Here is a 16,279-nt window from a genome sequence, read left to right as displayed (position 1 = left end):
CTGATGCGCGCAATCGTTCTTGCGTGAAGAAAAATGGTAATAAATTGAAATTTTTGTACGTGAACGAAATAATAAAAGACAAATTGGTAACATAAATAACGAATGTCCTTAATTTTCGTATAAATCGTCCCTGTATAACGTATACTTAAAAATCAACCCGTACATTTGTCCACGTGACAATGCTTTGTGATATACGAACGTTCGGGATGCTCGATGATTCGCTGATTAATCGTTTCGAATGGCTTTCCAGCTTTTCCACGGGACGAACGGGTTTAATATTGCAACAGAACGAGTGCAAAATCCGCTCGAATTGAATGGTCGTCGATATCGAAAGTTTTACGGCCGAAATGAATGAGGATTTTGCGTTGAATGTCGCGTGTGCGAGATTCTTTCATGGAAAAACATAAAGCTGAATGAAAAAAATGTAAGCATCATTGTGAGGCTCGAATGAAAACTTCGATTGGATTGAAATCTACCTCTGAAACGAATAAAAAAAGTTATTCGAATCAATTTTCAATAATTCAGAACAATGTTAATTAGCGCATTGAATAAGTAATTCTAACAAAATTTCATGACACAAAAGTATGAGAAAATGGCACTTACGGCGCATCAAATTGAAGCTTAAAATTTTCTAAAAATTGATCGATCGATACTCCCGACTATAAGTCTGGCCAAAATTAGAATGGTCGATAGACAGGATACGCTTTTCTTCGATCATGTTCATTTCTTATATGGAAGTTCCATCGTTTTCTCGTTCCATTGTTCGTCGATGACGTGCAATCCTCGAAGAATGTTATTCGGAATTTTCTTTGAACCTCTTCATCGTTCGTTTCCACGCTCTTATTCACCGGCTTTCGACGACGCGAATTAGTTGCTTTGAATTGCGAATTTTCTCAAACTATTACGCGCTTCGATAGAGACTCGACGAATTAAAATCTACAAACTCTAATTTTTAAGGTAACCCGATTTTACTCAACGGGTTGATTGTCCAGAAGCATTCTGATTAATTAGGACATCAATACCCGTGGCTGCGATTGAAATGAACAGGAAGTGGAATCAATTTCAACTGGCCACGTGTTTTCTGCGTTTGACGGTTCAATTATTTCCATAAGACTAGCATCTAACGAGTCGTCGTGTCAGCGGTTCGTCGGTTTGGCCGAGTTTAAAATTAGATTCGACGAAAGGAACGGCAAAGCCGGAAGAGGCCACCGGGCAGCAAATTTATTTCGCGCCACGTGAAAATTCCATCGCGAAAATGTTCATTCATTATCCGTACGTTGAACGAGCAGCCTCGAAAATCAGGATTATAAATAAATGAATTAAGACGCGAATCGCTAACGTTGCATTAATTACACAAAGTGGCATGTGGAAGGTTCGGTAAGTGGTGTAGCGTGTCTAACCACGGCTACACGCGTGTGTATTCACCGTGCCAGCGTAAATACCATGATGTGTCAGCGCATGATGCATTCAGGCGAATATAACGACGCATGGACACGTCATGGATACGGTAATCTTTGAAATATTACTACCAACTTCTATTCCAGAAGTATGTCTGAACGGAGAGTCCTGGTTGAACGCTTCAGACGTTGTACGGAGCGAAAGGACAAGCTTCGAGGAAGAAGGTAGCGAAAGGACCCGAAGGGTGAAGAGAGGCGATAGTGGTCAGACTGGTGTAACAGGACGTTACTCGACCATCGGAAAGACAGCCTGCTCTTCTTGTATTATTCGTCCGTCTCTTTCGATCCTCTCGGGAGGCTAAGTCTAAGCGCGCGGAATGCCGCGGGTACAGGAGGGAAGGAAGGAAGGAAGGGTTAGCGTACGGATAAAAGACCCTTCTCGGCGTGCTACACGCTCGAGGGTTCTCGTCGCAGGGTCAAGGAACGCGAGTGATACCGCTCTGTAGACGGTTTCGCGGTGTTTACGCAAGTCGATCGTACCGTTAGCATAATCGCGGCTCGTGCACGCTGAACGCTCTGCAATTCGTTCATAAATCATTTCTTCTTTCAACACCTTGCAAGATAAGGTGATCCTACATTTCGAGGAATTTTTGATTTACTTAATTTTTGTAAAAGAAAATAAAAATGATGAATTAAGACGGGAAACGTTAACGTTGGCACGTGGAAGGTTCGGTAAGTGGTGTAGCGTGTCTGAAGAATGAAGAAAATCGATAAATCGGATTGTGATAACATTGGTGGGAATGGTTTTCCCTGCGTTTATTGTACCAACAATACTTACGATGTTAAATGATATGGTAATGCATGTATTTGGAATTAGAATGGAAAAACGATTGCGTTGGAAAAACATCGTATGACGACACCGGTTCGTGGCCCGCTTTTCGCGATCTGAATTTCATTCAGCTCGGCCTCGGTCACGTTTGTTTGCATTCGCGTAGCGCGAGAAAGGTGTCCGCGTAACAGAGGAGACGATTAGGAGAAAACAAGTTTTCCGCCGGTCAAACGTCTCGATGATTAATGTACGATCATCAGCAGAAATGAAAGCTTCAAACGTTATTACTATCGTACCAATAATGCAAAGTAGTCGATTGAAAACTTAAACGATGACAGTCGATGTATTAACGCGACGGGGCTCATTAATCAACGCTGTGTATTCAATTACATAATTGGAAAATAATGAAAAGAGAACATTTTGAAATATAAAATTGAATATTCAAGGATAGGAGTGAAAAACAAAAGGATCGTGGTCACTGGTATAATAGCGAACGTGTCGAGCATTGAGTTTCACTAACCATAAAATTAAATAAACGTTCAGTGTCCATGTTTCACGATCCCTAGATAGACGTTCGTCGCTTTTATGCACGCGTAAATCGTACTCGGGGACGACTTAAGGAGGCCGTTCTTGGCCGATTGTCGTCCACTGAATTCCACGAGCGCGTGTCTTGCATGCGGAATGAAAGCCGATTGCATTCTTGCCGCGTCAACGTAAAACTGTTACTCACCGATAATGGTGTTCGCCGCTGCAACCTCCGGGATGGATCGGCAGTGAACCCTGCACAAACAAAACAACCCTCCCTTTAATCCTCTTCCATTGTAACTCACTCGCGATCTATTCTACAATATATACGATACGCAACACGCTTTTCACTACGATCGACGTAGTATTACGTTCGGTTTTTTACCGGGTGAAAGTTGAGTCCTAGTTTTCTGATGTTACACTGCTAACTGAATTTAAAGAAAAATAGAATTGCACCAAGTACAAGAGGCGTTGGGCAAGGATTTGTTAACTACTCTGGTAATACTACGCCGGTGGTTCTATGCTAAGCTAACTTTTAAATTCAACTAAAACTTCGACGTAGTACTACGTTCGCTCGTCAGTGAAAGTCCTTTAACGCGCCCAGTAATCCCTTAGTTATAAACGTAATACCGCGTCTTTCGGTCACGGAAACCTGACACTAATTAACTTCAACCAACTGTGAATTCACGCTCCGAAACGGAAGGTGTCGATAATATCTATCGCTTCGATTATTCGCCTGGAATCTACCATTTAATCACTCGTTCATTAAAATCGTTGTATTCGCGTTCGACAGGCTTCTTACGATATCATTCCTCGTTCAATCGTGACCGAGACCTACAAACAGTATCCAAACTTCGAACAAGCTAACTGAGAACTTGGAGTCATTAATTGTTAGAATAACCTTTCGAAAGTCCTTCCACCGTTATCAACTAAATACCGTTAGAAGTTCAATAAACTCTATCGAAAACAGCGATAATCGATGGAACACTAGGTCGGATAATCCACACTGTGCTCACTTTTTCACTAGTTCCACGATCACAGAAGAGGCACGTGCACTGGTCCAGAAGGAAAGCGATCCAAGATTACCGAAGCAGACAAGGTCGCGAGTAGCACTGCTATAAACGGTTCCGAACGATCAAAGCCAGCGTTGTCCCAATCTCTAGACTCGTAGCAGACTACGATCCGCAAGGTCGACAAAGATCGAGAGGAGACAGGTAGGTCATGGTCAATCAAAAGAATCGTACCTTTCGATCTAGCCACGGTCGATGATAAGCGTGCGAAGTCGTTTAGCGAGGTAAGAAAAGCGACGGTAAACGAACGGAGTCGAGTTAGCGAACAGTGGTGAGCCTGGTTCTTCGTACGCGAGTAGCAAGTCGGGTCTAACAACACCTCCCTTCCTTCTTGGCCACCATCTACCTCCTCTTCGTCGCGAAGAGGCCAGCAACTTCTTCTGGTGGGAGGGCAGATCGCGAGAAGGGAGAGATCGTAGGAGACGACGAGGAGAGGATGAAAATGCACATGTGTGTACGTAAGTGCACTCGGCCTGCGAGCGGTGCAACGTGAACGAATAATCCGGATGCAACCGGAGGCAAGGAGAGGACGACAGGAGAGGGAGAGTTCGAAGTCAATGAACGACTTCGCTGCAATCGCCACGCGGTGAGAGAATTTCACGGTTGCCGGCTTCTCCGCGTCCCAACCCCTTCTTCCATCAGTTTTTCCATCGATTTTGCACCGAGCTATTTGATAAATGACCGCGTCGATAGGTAATACACCGTAGGGATCACCGGAGAACGTTTCGGTACTCGGTTAAATAAACGCGGTGAAAATTTGTTACGATGAATAATAGGAAAATTATTTTATCATCCAGGGTTTTCCGTACAACCTTTCCACTCGGAGATACCTCCTCCCACATGAAAAAGCAATTTCGAATAATCAACCTCGTAGCGAGATAACAGCGATGCTCTAATAAACAATGTCTACAGATAAAGTACATTTACAATGATTTAATGCGTTCAGAGCTGACGATAAAACTTTTGAAAGCAAAGTACGAAAAAAATGCGAATTTAATTTAGCGATTTCTGACATCAAAAGGAACGAATCTAGCACGACGAGCCTCTCGAATGATGTTCATCGTCCAAAATTTCTACACCAGATGTTGCTGCTCTCTTCTCGAGCATCGATCATTAAAATCGATACTTACGATGACCGAAAGACTTCGTTTAATTCGAACTCGAAATATCGATTAAAAAAACGCGTATGAAGGAGGGAAAAAAGGGGCATATGGAACTCGTTACCGAACGGAATTCGTTGGCGAAATTTCCAAATTAAATTTAAATTCCATTCAAGTTTATCGTTCAGTGACGAGTCGGATGTTGCAACGACGACGAAAATACGCCGGTCTCGCCCACTCGGTTGAGAAAACGCGTTAAAACGTGGTCGCCTAGCTCTCGTGTACGAGCTTCTGAAATTATCCGCGCGCCCTGTTTAGGATCGCTCCGAATAATTTTCCGTGTATCGACACCGAGGATTCAAGTTTTAATTGCACCCTGTTCGAAACCTTAACTTTCGGCAAATTCAGTACACACGAAAAACGTGTTCACTGAAATTAATTCTGTTTGAAATAGTTCGAGTGGAATATCTCTGTTCTAACCACGTATGCTGTGCTACCTTTTCTTTTTTTCTTCTTCTTTTTCGTTTCGAAACTTTCCCGATACAAGCGCGTAAATTTCAATATTTTGCATATTTTATTTCTGTAGCTGACTGGTAACAATAGATGTTGGAATTTCGATTGCTTTAAACGAGTGACGTGATTATTTTTACTACACGCGATTTGTATCTTAAGGACAGCTGGGTAAACTGAATGGATGATTTAAGAGGTTTAGCTTGAAATAAGAGGATATTCATCACGCGGAAAACGCGTAGACTTGTTCAAAATTATTATCTGTGAACGACGTGTACACGTGTATCGGAGCCAGACAATGCAGCTTGGAAGCAACTGCAACTTTGCACAACAAGCTCGAGCAAATCGACGACCTAAAACGCCGAGAATATCGGATTCTAACACGGAAAGCTATCCTACGCAGTCTGTGGTGTTGCGGTAACTAACGCGATCGAATAATGAAAAATATCGTCGGCGAATGATATTTGTTTCACTGGAGTCAGGTTGGAAAATTAACAGCGTAAGCTTGCTCCGAGTTCTCTTGATACGAAACGCGAAACGTGACTCATGACTTCCTATCGGTCTTGGGAATATTCCCGGTGATGCGTGTTTTTCTGACCCTTGATAATCGCTTGAACGTACTAATTAATTAACGCGCACCAGCCTAGAATCAACCAGCAAGGAATAAAGAAATATAGTTTTCGAATTTTTCCCCCAGAAAGAACCACCGTGATCACTGAACCAACGAATAAAAATGAATTTAACCTCCACCTCGGGTATGGAAAGTTAAATGAAATTTCTCAGTTACCCTCTAACCACGAATCAGCCTGGAATCGGCGCTCGTCAGCCTCGAAACAAGCACGGGCATCACGCGACAACGCGTCGGAGGGTAGAATTACGAGACCGTACCTCCTGCGTACGTTCCTCCACCGCGAGTTCCCGTGTTCCCGTTGCAGACGAATGAATGCCCACGGTATCCCGTCGTTCGTACACGTTCGAAAATTCTGGCACGCGTAACGAGGACTCGCGCGATGCGTGACATGCGTGTGTCGCTCCGTATGACGTGGCGTGTGTGCGGAAGTATATTGATCAGCTGATGGTCGGGTGGATACTGGGCTGTTTCAGAGAATTCACCATATTGTTGCGTCAGCGCGCTTGCGCCGAGCCCTTCGTTCACCCTTTTCCTGCAGCCCAACCACCCCAACCCCCCATCCAGCCGCCCGTTCCGCGGCACGCCGCGCTTCTTGCTCTATTGTTCAATGAAAAATGTGGAAAAAAAAAAAAAGAGAGGCGATATCACGGAAGAAATAAATTCACCGTTTCGAGACCGGGAACGCTCGTTAATAAAGTGGCGCAAAATCGATGATGGAGCACGAAACGTACGATGGTTATATAACTCTTAGGATCGCTGTTGCTTTCGATTTTCTTAGCTACGGAGAATTCTACCTGTAGGAAATACTATGATATTTCTAATATACGTTAGGACGATACGATAAAATCGTATTCGTGAAATCTAAACGGGAATCTGACGGAGAAAGCCAAGAATTTCATAGGCGGTGTGTGCCATGTCCACGACGCTTTCTAAAACTGCAGCAACGTTGCTCGAAACGCTTAGGAAATTGCATTTCTGTTCAGTCCAACGGAATGAAATGTGCAATTAGCACGCCTCGTATTGCATGGCCCACTGATGACCTACTACGGTCATCGCGGCAGAGAAAACTATCGTTAAAGATGGTAAAAATTCTGAAATGTGACGAACGTCCGGGGAAGAAAGCGTGTCTACGTTCAATGAACCGCGACGAAAAAAGAAGATGATACACTATGACTCGTTTTGCCGGGAAGATATTCGACGAACGAACCTCGTGACACAATGCCGCGATCGAAGAACCTCGTTAACAACAGACGCACGTGGACTCCGCTGAATATTCGAGGATCGGAACCGTGTTAACCATCCCATCGTGTTTCCCTTTCACATTCAAATCGCCGGAATCGTTTCGCCTTCGAGAATAATGGCAACGAAATATCTTTACAGGAGAAAAAAAATAAAATAAAATGATATTTTTGCGAGTGGGTCCATTATCTATCTAAACTAAAAATGAATTTTTCAAATTGGGTTATTTCATGGCGTGTTCCAAGGGTGGACGATACCCATACATATTTTAGCTCGAATTTATGGTATTTTCCCGTCAACAAAAGCCCAGAGCACGATGAGTGTCTCATAATTTTCCTGACACGTGGAACGGTCGGAAAATTCGTGGAAAACAGGATGAGAAGGGAGAGAGAACGAAACGAAGTCATAAAACACACAGGCTGAAAAGCGAGGTCCAGCCTCGGCTGTTATTTCATGGTTGAGACACGCGTTAGGATTCACAGTCACGCACCGTGATTTCGCCTCTCGATCTACGGGCAAAGAAACGGAAAGCTTTGTTTCATCCTAGCGCCGAAATAGCGTTTGTCAGTTTCCAGTTGCAACAGGAGTTGCATATTTCAACCACTGACCGGAAGAAGCTGGATATCTATAGGTAAATTCAACTTCCCGGTTCATCAGTCGCAGGAAATGAATTGGAAATCTTTGACGAATACCGGTCTGGACTAGAAGGAAAACAGGCACGACGCGTTCTGGGCGCCTTAAAAAAATGCACAAGTTGCAAATGAACTTTCTAACCGCGCCATTCATTCGCCGGGCCTTCGTGAGAATACGTTATTGCACATGAAGGAAGGAACAACACGCGGAGGTGGCCGTTATCTTTCGACGTGGCTCTCATTTTTCTGTTCATTCGAATGCAACCCGCGAGGCTCGTCTAACGGACACGTTATCTTTACGTGATCGGCAAACGGCCGTTTCGAAACATTCCGTTTCGTATCGCGTGGAAATTCGCCTACGGAAAAGCGCCGATTAGAATTCGATTACGAATGAAACCGAGTTATTTCATTCTACTATGATTTCGTGGAGGGTTGAAAACCTCTGAGACGAACAATGGAGACGTTAATCGCTCTTATCGAGAGATCATTATAAATGAGGAAGAGTGCGAAACCGTGGTGTAATTAACAATTAAAGAGATACCTGTCTGGCGTCGTTGCAACTGGCGCTCATTTGCAATCCACGAAGGACCTGGGGGACAACCTTTCGCGTATCTCGTGTTTGAAAGGAGAGGAGTTTAATTAACGACTGCAAAGACGACACTCGCTTACAATCGCTACGATTTTCCCTTCGAACCGCGCGAAAATTACTACCGCGAATTTAATTATTCGTTTTAGTATGCAAAGAGAGAAATTATTTTTCATGGACGATTAAACTTTTCGCTTTACTTCGGAACTCACGGGAACGGTACGTTCCTTTAATTAATACAGGTATTCTTAAAATTAAACACCGAGCGCGAGTTGATTAAGCTTTGATAGTGGTAGACAGGAAAGTTTTCAACTTCTGAAACTTCAGATTCGAGACGATAAGTTAACGTGAAAATTTAATATAATAACTAATTTTATTTTATCTTATTTTCGAGCGTAAAAATATATTTTTTTAACATGTATTTGATTTTATTCTGACTCACCTTCGGAGCTACCAGCTACGTTTCACACTCGCAACCCCCTCAAGTTTCCTGTAACAAACAAAAGCAAAAACTTAGATGCGGTTCCAATACATAAATGATAACACTGTTGATGAATAAATTTATTAATGTCAGAAAAAAAATTTATGGAGCACCGAACCTATTTTCAGAAGATCAATCAACACGTTTTTCAATTTTATTTTCCACAACATCTATTTATAATCTAATACAAAATATATCAACATTTCAATCGACTCGAATCGATCGAAAGAACCATTAAACCGTCAGGAAAAGACATCGGAGCAAAAGGACACTGAGAAGGGTTGTTTTTCGAGCTGGTTGGCGCCAAAACATCGAAACGATAATGAAATAACTTAATTTACCCGGTGGAGCAAACACATAGATCAAGTTGGCTCCAAAGGAGGGTAAAATATGCGCTCTCGAGCGGTGAGAAGCGTGTTAGAGTGGTCCCGCGAACACGCTCGTAATCCACTTTGCCTGTTTCCACGAGCGAACGGCTCGCGTGCCCGACCAGAAACGTCGATGAATAGTTAATCAGAGCCGACTTCCGGCAGACGCTCGATTTACATAATATTCTTTGCCTGCAACTAGGATTCCAAATCCCAGGAAAAAGCAACGGATTGATTCGATGGATCGAGCAAGTTCGCGTTTCTCGCTGCAAGTTCAACCGATTGCTTTACGAATAAAACTTAAGATCCTTAATGATTTGGGCTAAAACTTATGAGGCAACTCCATTAACTTTCGTAATATTATTATCATCAGTCCAAATAAAAAATGTAAAAAAATGGTGTAAAATCTAGCAGCCGATCCCCGAGGAATCTCCCAGGAGAGAAAGGAAAAGCAACGTAGACCCAGTTTGGTCCATGAAATTGGACTGGTTCGAAGTTGGTCGACAGAGGACAATCCTCTAACTGAGAAATGGTGCCAGAGTGGAAACGCGAACTGGGACAATGGGAACAAAGAGGGACCAAAGACAAAGCTGTGTCCAGTTCGGTGAAGGCCTACTGGCAAGATGTGCTGGGTGCCGAGGATCTAGTTCCAAGTTGGTGAACGATCAACGAGAAACGAACTAAAGGAACCACCCCGGTGGGGGGGGGGGGGGATCGAACAGACGAGATCCAAGTGCGGTGTTAAGTGCAAGATCTACGAAAACGCAGGCCGATGCTGACGATGGTGCGCAACATGGAAGCGTGAAAGAGAAGCTTACGCGCAAAAAGGACACCTGTGATATCTCGAGGATCTGTGACCGAGAGAATCCAAATCCAACCAATGACGAAGAAGCGGAGACGAAGAGGAAGAAGGATGCATCCGGTGAACTTGGTCGGCGAACGCGTAAAAGTCAGCAGCCACTTGTGAAAGTCCGGGGAGGACGATGGGCTCCGTCCGCTCGGTGTCTCGAGGCCCGTTTGTGGGTCTCCGCGGCCTCCAACTGCCCTCTTATCCCTGGTATCGCCCAATCAAAAAACCGACAGCACACCGTACGCCGATTGGTCGGCCACGGCCACCGTGAACACTGCAATTGGTCAATCGGGCCGAGTCACCCATGGTTACCGTTTGCATCAACAACATCTACGGTCGATATCACCACCTTGCCTCTATACCTTCCTTTTTGTCTCTCCCTCGCGCGTACACACGCTCGATCCCTTCTTCTCTCCCCGTTCACGCACGCCACCCTCGCGATTAGCTGGAACCACGGCCCGCAATTCTCCAGAGCAACCACCAGCCTCTTTTTTATCCACCACCATCGAACTCTCTTCGAACATGTGAACGGGGTTTGGTCCCATCGAAACATGGGCGATTTTCGGGTGGAGGGTGGTGGGTTCAGGTGTTCGGCAAGATCCCCTTGGGTTTGGGAGGCTGGTCGAGGATTCTGGTACCACTTGGTACCAAAGATAAAGGAATGCCCCCTGAAGAACCACCTTATCATTTCCGCCAGGATTTCGAATAAAGCGACAGCCTTAATTCTACCATTCTGAAGGAAGACTCGACACTCGTTGTTTTCAGCCGAGAAGAAACGATCCTGAGAAGAAATCGCGGAAGCGAACCGCGAAGGGACAACAATGCGATGAAGCGGCAGTCGAGAGGCTGATGACCGGAAAAGGGTGAACGAACGGAAATCGCGAGTAACTGCTGGGAGAGAAAGGGAGAGTGTAGTTGGTAAGAGAAAGGTGAACCAGTAAGAAGAGGAGGCGGAGGAAGGGATAGAGAATGAGGCGAAGAGAATTTATTGTCGTTTCGGTTACTTTGTTTTGTACGCGTAAAACGTTGAAGACATCGTCATTGACGCGCTTTATCGTCCCACCAAGAACCAGGATGCGATTTTACACCGCTAAATAAGCCGCCTCGAGAGAAAAACGGGCCATCTACGTTGGTCGAGCAAGAAAAAGGTACCTAAAAGTAAATGTACCTTGAAGATACTCCGCAGCGATTCAGAGAATTCTAAACGAGTTGGAATTTCGCAACAATTTTCAGACGTTTTTATTTCTATTTCCCGAATTCTTTCGAAAAATCGAATAGCAATTAAAAATTATAGACCAAACGATTTCCAAAGAGCAGCCTGCCACACAATGCGATCGACTAGCGAAACAATGACACAATGGTGTAGGGAGGTTCGAAGATCACTAGTAGATAGTGGTTTTCGCACGAAGCGTGAAGTTGCGGCAGCAGGAAGACGAACAGGTCCATTGTCCTGCACCGGAGTCCATCGTCGTCCAGTCGAGCCGGTTTGCAAAGCCGAAAAAAATCCTAGCCAGGTAGAGTTTGCGAGGGTGGGGACGAATCAACGGAAAAGAAACACCGACCGCGGTTTGTTGCCTTTGCTCGTGGCTAGTCCTAGGAAAACCGAACGGAGAATCTTTCTCACGGCCCCAGGGCATCCTTCGACGACCGCAGAAAGTCTTAAGAACTTCTTCGAACGAGAGAGAGAGAGAGGGAGAGAAGAGATTCTACTCTCTAGTATCCAGTACATTCTATCCATCCTGAGTTATTGACACACCCACTTTAATTAACAATGAAATATTATTGTCTAGCTTCGTTTGTAGAATTCAGATATCGGTTTAAAAAGAAATTCGTAATAGAAATTAATTAATTAGGTGCGTCTTACAATACGCGCCCATTGTCACCGAATCAGCCAACCTGTTAACTACGGAATCTCTCTCCAATTAACTTCGACCCTCCTTCAACTATCTATCGAATAATCTCCCCCATGGGTGCAACCAACCGAAAGAAAAGATTTCTTCAAACATCAGACACGACGTTCGTCTCCAAAATTCAGTCTTATTTTATTTTTTTATCACGAAACAGAATCGTTCGATCATTAAACGAATTTCCGTCGATCGAATTTTTATTTTTTCTTCTTTCATCCCTATTTTTCGACGAAGTATCGACGCTCCGTCGAACATAGAACAATCGAGAGCCTTCGTATACACACATAGGACACCCTCTTTCAACCCCTATCGAAATAGCATGGCAATAGCCGAGCTGAAGAATAGAGAACGATTATAGTAGTAGTATGTTCGAGGTATCAATATTTTAGATGGGGGGCACGTTTCTCCGTCGATCGAAACTTTTCTGCATAATTAATCGCGCTTCATCCCTTGCCAACCCTCGCCCCCTTACCTACCTTTCTTCCGACGAATCTTGCGAATCGAATCGACCGCGTCAAATTTAAATGTATTTCGATCGAATTTAAGAAGTAACCAAGTGCACTTGCTCTGCTATCTAATTTCTAATTGCCTGGACACCCTTTACAAACAGAATTGATGAGGATGGTTCAACCTTTGTAGAAGTTAATTTAACTCTAGTCATTTTATGAATGCATAAGTCACCCTGTAACGAAAAGGCCTTGGGGAAAACTTCATCGGGTTTAGACGAGCTCTACCATGGATTGCCTTTTCGTTGGTCGATTTTTTTCTTCTTCCTTTAAAAGGGGTGCAACGAAACGTAGTAGAAGTGCGATGAATAAATAAAGGGAAATAGTTTGGTCGAGTTTCACTGCGACGCGATTTCCTCCGAGTTAACGTGGAATCGATGTAATTGGTGAAAAACGGAAAAGTTTGGTGTTGTTATCGTGCGCGATTTGCTGAAAAGCAACGGGGTTAAGATTTATATTTAGAAGAGGAGAGGATAATAATGCTGTGTAAAATTTTCAGAGACGTAATTTCAACGTAGACACCTCGCAAATGATACCTCGAGTTAATTGAACCGCCATTCCCTTTAATTATTCATGCAAATCCTAGGAAATAACTTTAGACCGACAGCTAATGAATTGAAAGCCTTTAATTTTAACCGCAATCAGCCCCAATTCTAATAATCGTGTACAGAATTATCGAACGATAAGTTGACGGGTCAATATCAAACGGAATTAAGAGAAAAGTCGTAAGTCGATCGAAAAACGGGACGCAGGAAGGAAGTGCTGATCGAAAGGATGTAGGAAGGCGTTTCACCGGCTAAGGTTCAATATTTAAACGCGGATAACCCGAAGGGGATGCAGAGACTCTAAAGGTCTTCCTGGAGGAGTGACGCCAGCAACGAAAGCAATGAATAAATTGGATTCCCGTGGCTTCGATCATTCCAGTGTTCGACTCAATCAACCAACGACTCTCTTACATTTCTCTTGTAAATGACTCGTAAATTAATCGTCGTTCTCGATAAAAACAAAACAATGAAATGAAATACTAAAAAAAATTCAACCCCTCATCAGAGTCCAAATTCTTATCGCTTCGAACTATACCTCGTGGCACCCGTTCCGCATTGTCATTATTCCATTTGCGACCCTGTCATTAGCCTAACGCGTATCCCCTTCCATCTACCTTGCCATCCTCCCTCGATAAAGAAACTTTTCGATATTTAAAAAAAAGAGAGAAATCTAACGATGACGTTAGATTACCACCTTTCGGGCCTGAAAAATACAGGTGTCGCGAGCCGGATGGCAGCTCTTCAGAGTACGTGAACTCTCGATGGCACGGAGGCCATGCAACACGCTGGAAACTGTAATTACACGACGGGAAAAAAAGGAGACCGCCAGCAGGTCCGCGAAGCACGAAGACGAACAGAGGGACGGGAGGCATAGACAGGGTGAAACAGGGTGAAGGAGAAAGAGGAAAGAGAGAAACGAAGAATGGCAAACTACTGTGGGACGACGCATCTGTCCAAGCATATTTGATGTCCACCCTCTCCTTCGACGCCACCTCCTCCACGGAATAACCCCTCACCTGTTCCGCTCTCTATTCTGCTCTAGCACCCTACGCTCTCCCATTTTTCTACAGGGTGTACGTGATAACTAAATGAAACCCTTCGATGGATTTTTATAAATTTTTCTAGGATTTTAAAGTTCGACTTTGTGTCAAGGTACTCGTCGAAGCATGTACCCTTATAGGTAGCAAAATCTCGTCCGGAAGGGATTTAGACTCTGGATTAGAGAACTTATTATTTAGAAACAAAATTACGCAGATACTAATATCTCTCTAAATAACAATCGTTAATGTTTCAAAGAAAATTACGGTATTACGTTAATAATATCTTTTGTCTGCCATTGTGGAGAGACACGGGCTGCACAAACGTAAGAGGGTATAATTTTAGTTCACGATGGGGATGGACGTAAGTAATATGCTAGGAAAGTATTGCGTAATTGGCGTGTGCAAGAAATGGTAGAATGAGAGGAGGGATATATCGTGGTGGAAAGCCAGAGGGGATGATTCGACTGGTTTTCCTTTTACCTGAAGGTTTGATGGGATTGCAATTGAAGAGAATCGAGCATGAAATCGTTCCTGTTTGTTCTCCCTTTTGATGTTCAAATGGCTTGAAAGTGAAGCAAATTAAGGGTTTTCCTGGTGAAATTCAGACACGATGAATAATGGAAGATTATAGAGAGAAATGAATTTTACTGATAAATTATTTCTTCCATCGCGTAAGAGAAAAACTTGAGTAACAGATTCTATTTAAAGCACTGATCTAAGATACCACGATGATTATACTGATTCTCAGCTGGAAAACACGTCAGTAATACCGCGCATACCCGAGGAAAATAGTTTATTCAAGAAATTCTGTATTCGATACTCGTCGGGAGTATGCTGATTAATTAGCAAAGAGCAATCTATAATCGTGTTGCAAATCAAACACACGTCATCGGTGGACGATTACTCAAGCGATCACCTCGCTCCAGTCCAAACGATTCATTCACCACGCAGTTCACTTTTCACAATTACGAAATCCCTTAGCAAAGAACATTCTTTTTCCCGGGTTACATGTATATTGCCATTTTCATCGCGTCCGCAGCCAACCACGAGGATTACTTAACACTTCGGCTACCACACATTTTCTGGAAATGACCCTCGCAATTTCACGATAAGAATTTATTCGTATTTTTTTATTTTATTTTTCACGGAAAATTTTATCATCGCCTAGTTTCTACGTGCCTATTCGTAGCAAGTTTATATTTCTACTACAGCGACGTGTCTAGCCGAGTTTCTATATTTTCTTTTTCTCTTCGTCCACCCTCGAGCGGAGGTGAATTTCGCCCCGAGAGCTCGTATACGCGCGCCAACCCCTTTCGTAATTCGTTGGCAGAGATTTGAAACTCTCACGGGGATAAATGATTGAATCCAAGACGCAGATTTTTATCCGTGAAAATTCAAATAAAATTTACTTTAATTCTCTCTGTTTTCCAAAGAACGTTCAACGGATAAGCGTTGAATTAACCAGTCTGAACTCGGAGGATCCGGAAAAGCCTTATCTCTCCTAACATAAGCAAACCGGTGCATCGACGTACAAATCCCCGAAAGCTTCTAACAGTTTAACCTCCCTGATTAGGGGTGAATTAAGAGTAGCCGTAAGTAAACCTGACCAAATTCGCTCGAATGGTAAACGGGAACATTCGCGATGGGATTACGCGTAAGCCGAGCGGAATCCTTCGAAAACACCGGATGGAACTTATGGTAAAAAATAAAGTAGCTACCTTCGTCGATGCTTTAAGGGAAAGAAGAACAAACGAGTGGATGAGGTAACGATAGAAAGTTAAGTCGAAACTCGTTTAAACGAGCGTAGATATGTACTTTTGTTTCGCGAAGGAGAGAGCTTTGTAAAATTCAGTAACTTTCCGAAGTTGCGGTGGAAAAAAAAAGGGGGAGAAAAACAGAAGGTAAAGAAAACGTTTCGTGCACTTGGTGAAGAGAAAATTCCGTGGCTCGGGACACCGTGAAACTGTGAAGACGAGACTTACCAGTGAGATATACACCGTTTTGTAATCATGGAAGAGCCAGCCAAACGAAAAAGGAAGGAAAAATGTTTAAAGAAGGTTTTC

The 16,279-nt window shown here is 43.5% G+C and overlaps 1 protein-coding gene across 6 annotated transcripts in view; it reads right to left on the bottom strand.

The window, feature by feature from the left end:
• The window catches only part of HnRNP-K (Heterogeneous nuclear ribonucleoprotein K), a 61,295-nt gene that overhangs the window by 36,314 nt on the left and 8,702 nt on the right, over nucleotides 1-16,279 (bottom strand). For 2 of the 6 annotated variants that reach the window (XM_034328105.2, XM_034328110.2), the window contains exons 2-3: nucleotides 8,962-9,009; nucleotides 2,957-3,006 (exon numbers count right to left, since the gene is read on the bottom strand). The gene's annotated coding sequence lies outside the window, so the exon portion shown is untranslated. Of the gene's footprint in view, nucleotides 1-2,956; nucleotides 3,007-3,767; nucleotides 3,964-3,995; nucleotides 4,179-8,961; nucleotides 9,010-10,201; nucleotides 10,386-16,279 lie in introns of those variants that run through there. The other 4 variants (XM_034328106.2, XM_034328107.2, XM_034328108.2 and 1 more) reach the window with 4 other exon arrangements.

The sequence above is a fragment of the Osmia lignaria genome, chromosome 1, assembly GCF_051020975.1.
Source record: "Osmia lignaria lignaria isolate PbOS001 chromosome 1, iyOsmLign1, whole genome shotgun sequence".
Lineage (NCBI taxonomy): Eukaryota > Metazoa > Arthropoda > Insecta > Hymenoptera > Megachilidae > Osmia > Osmia lignaria.
Note: the sequence above shows the minus strand (reverse complement) of the source record. Positions and strands in the feature narration are given on the sequence as shown.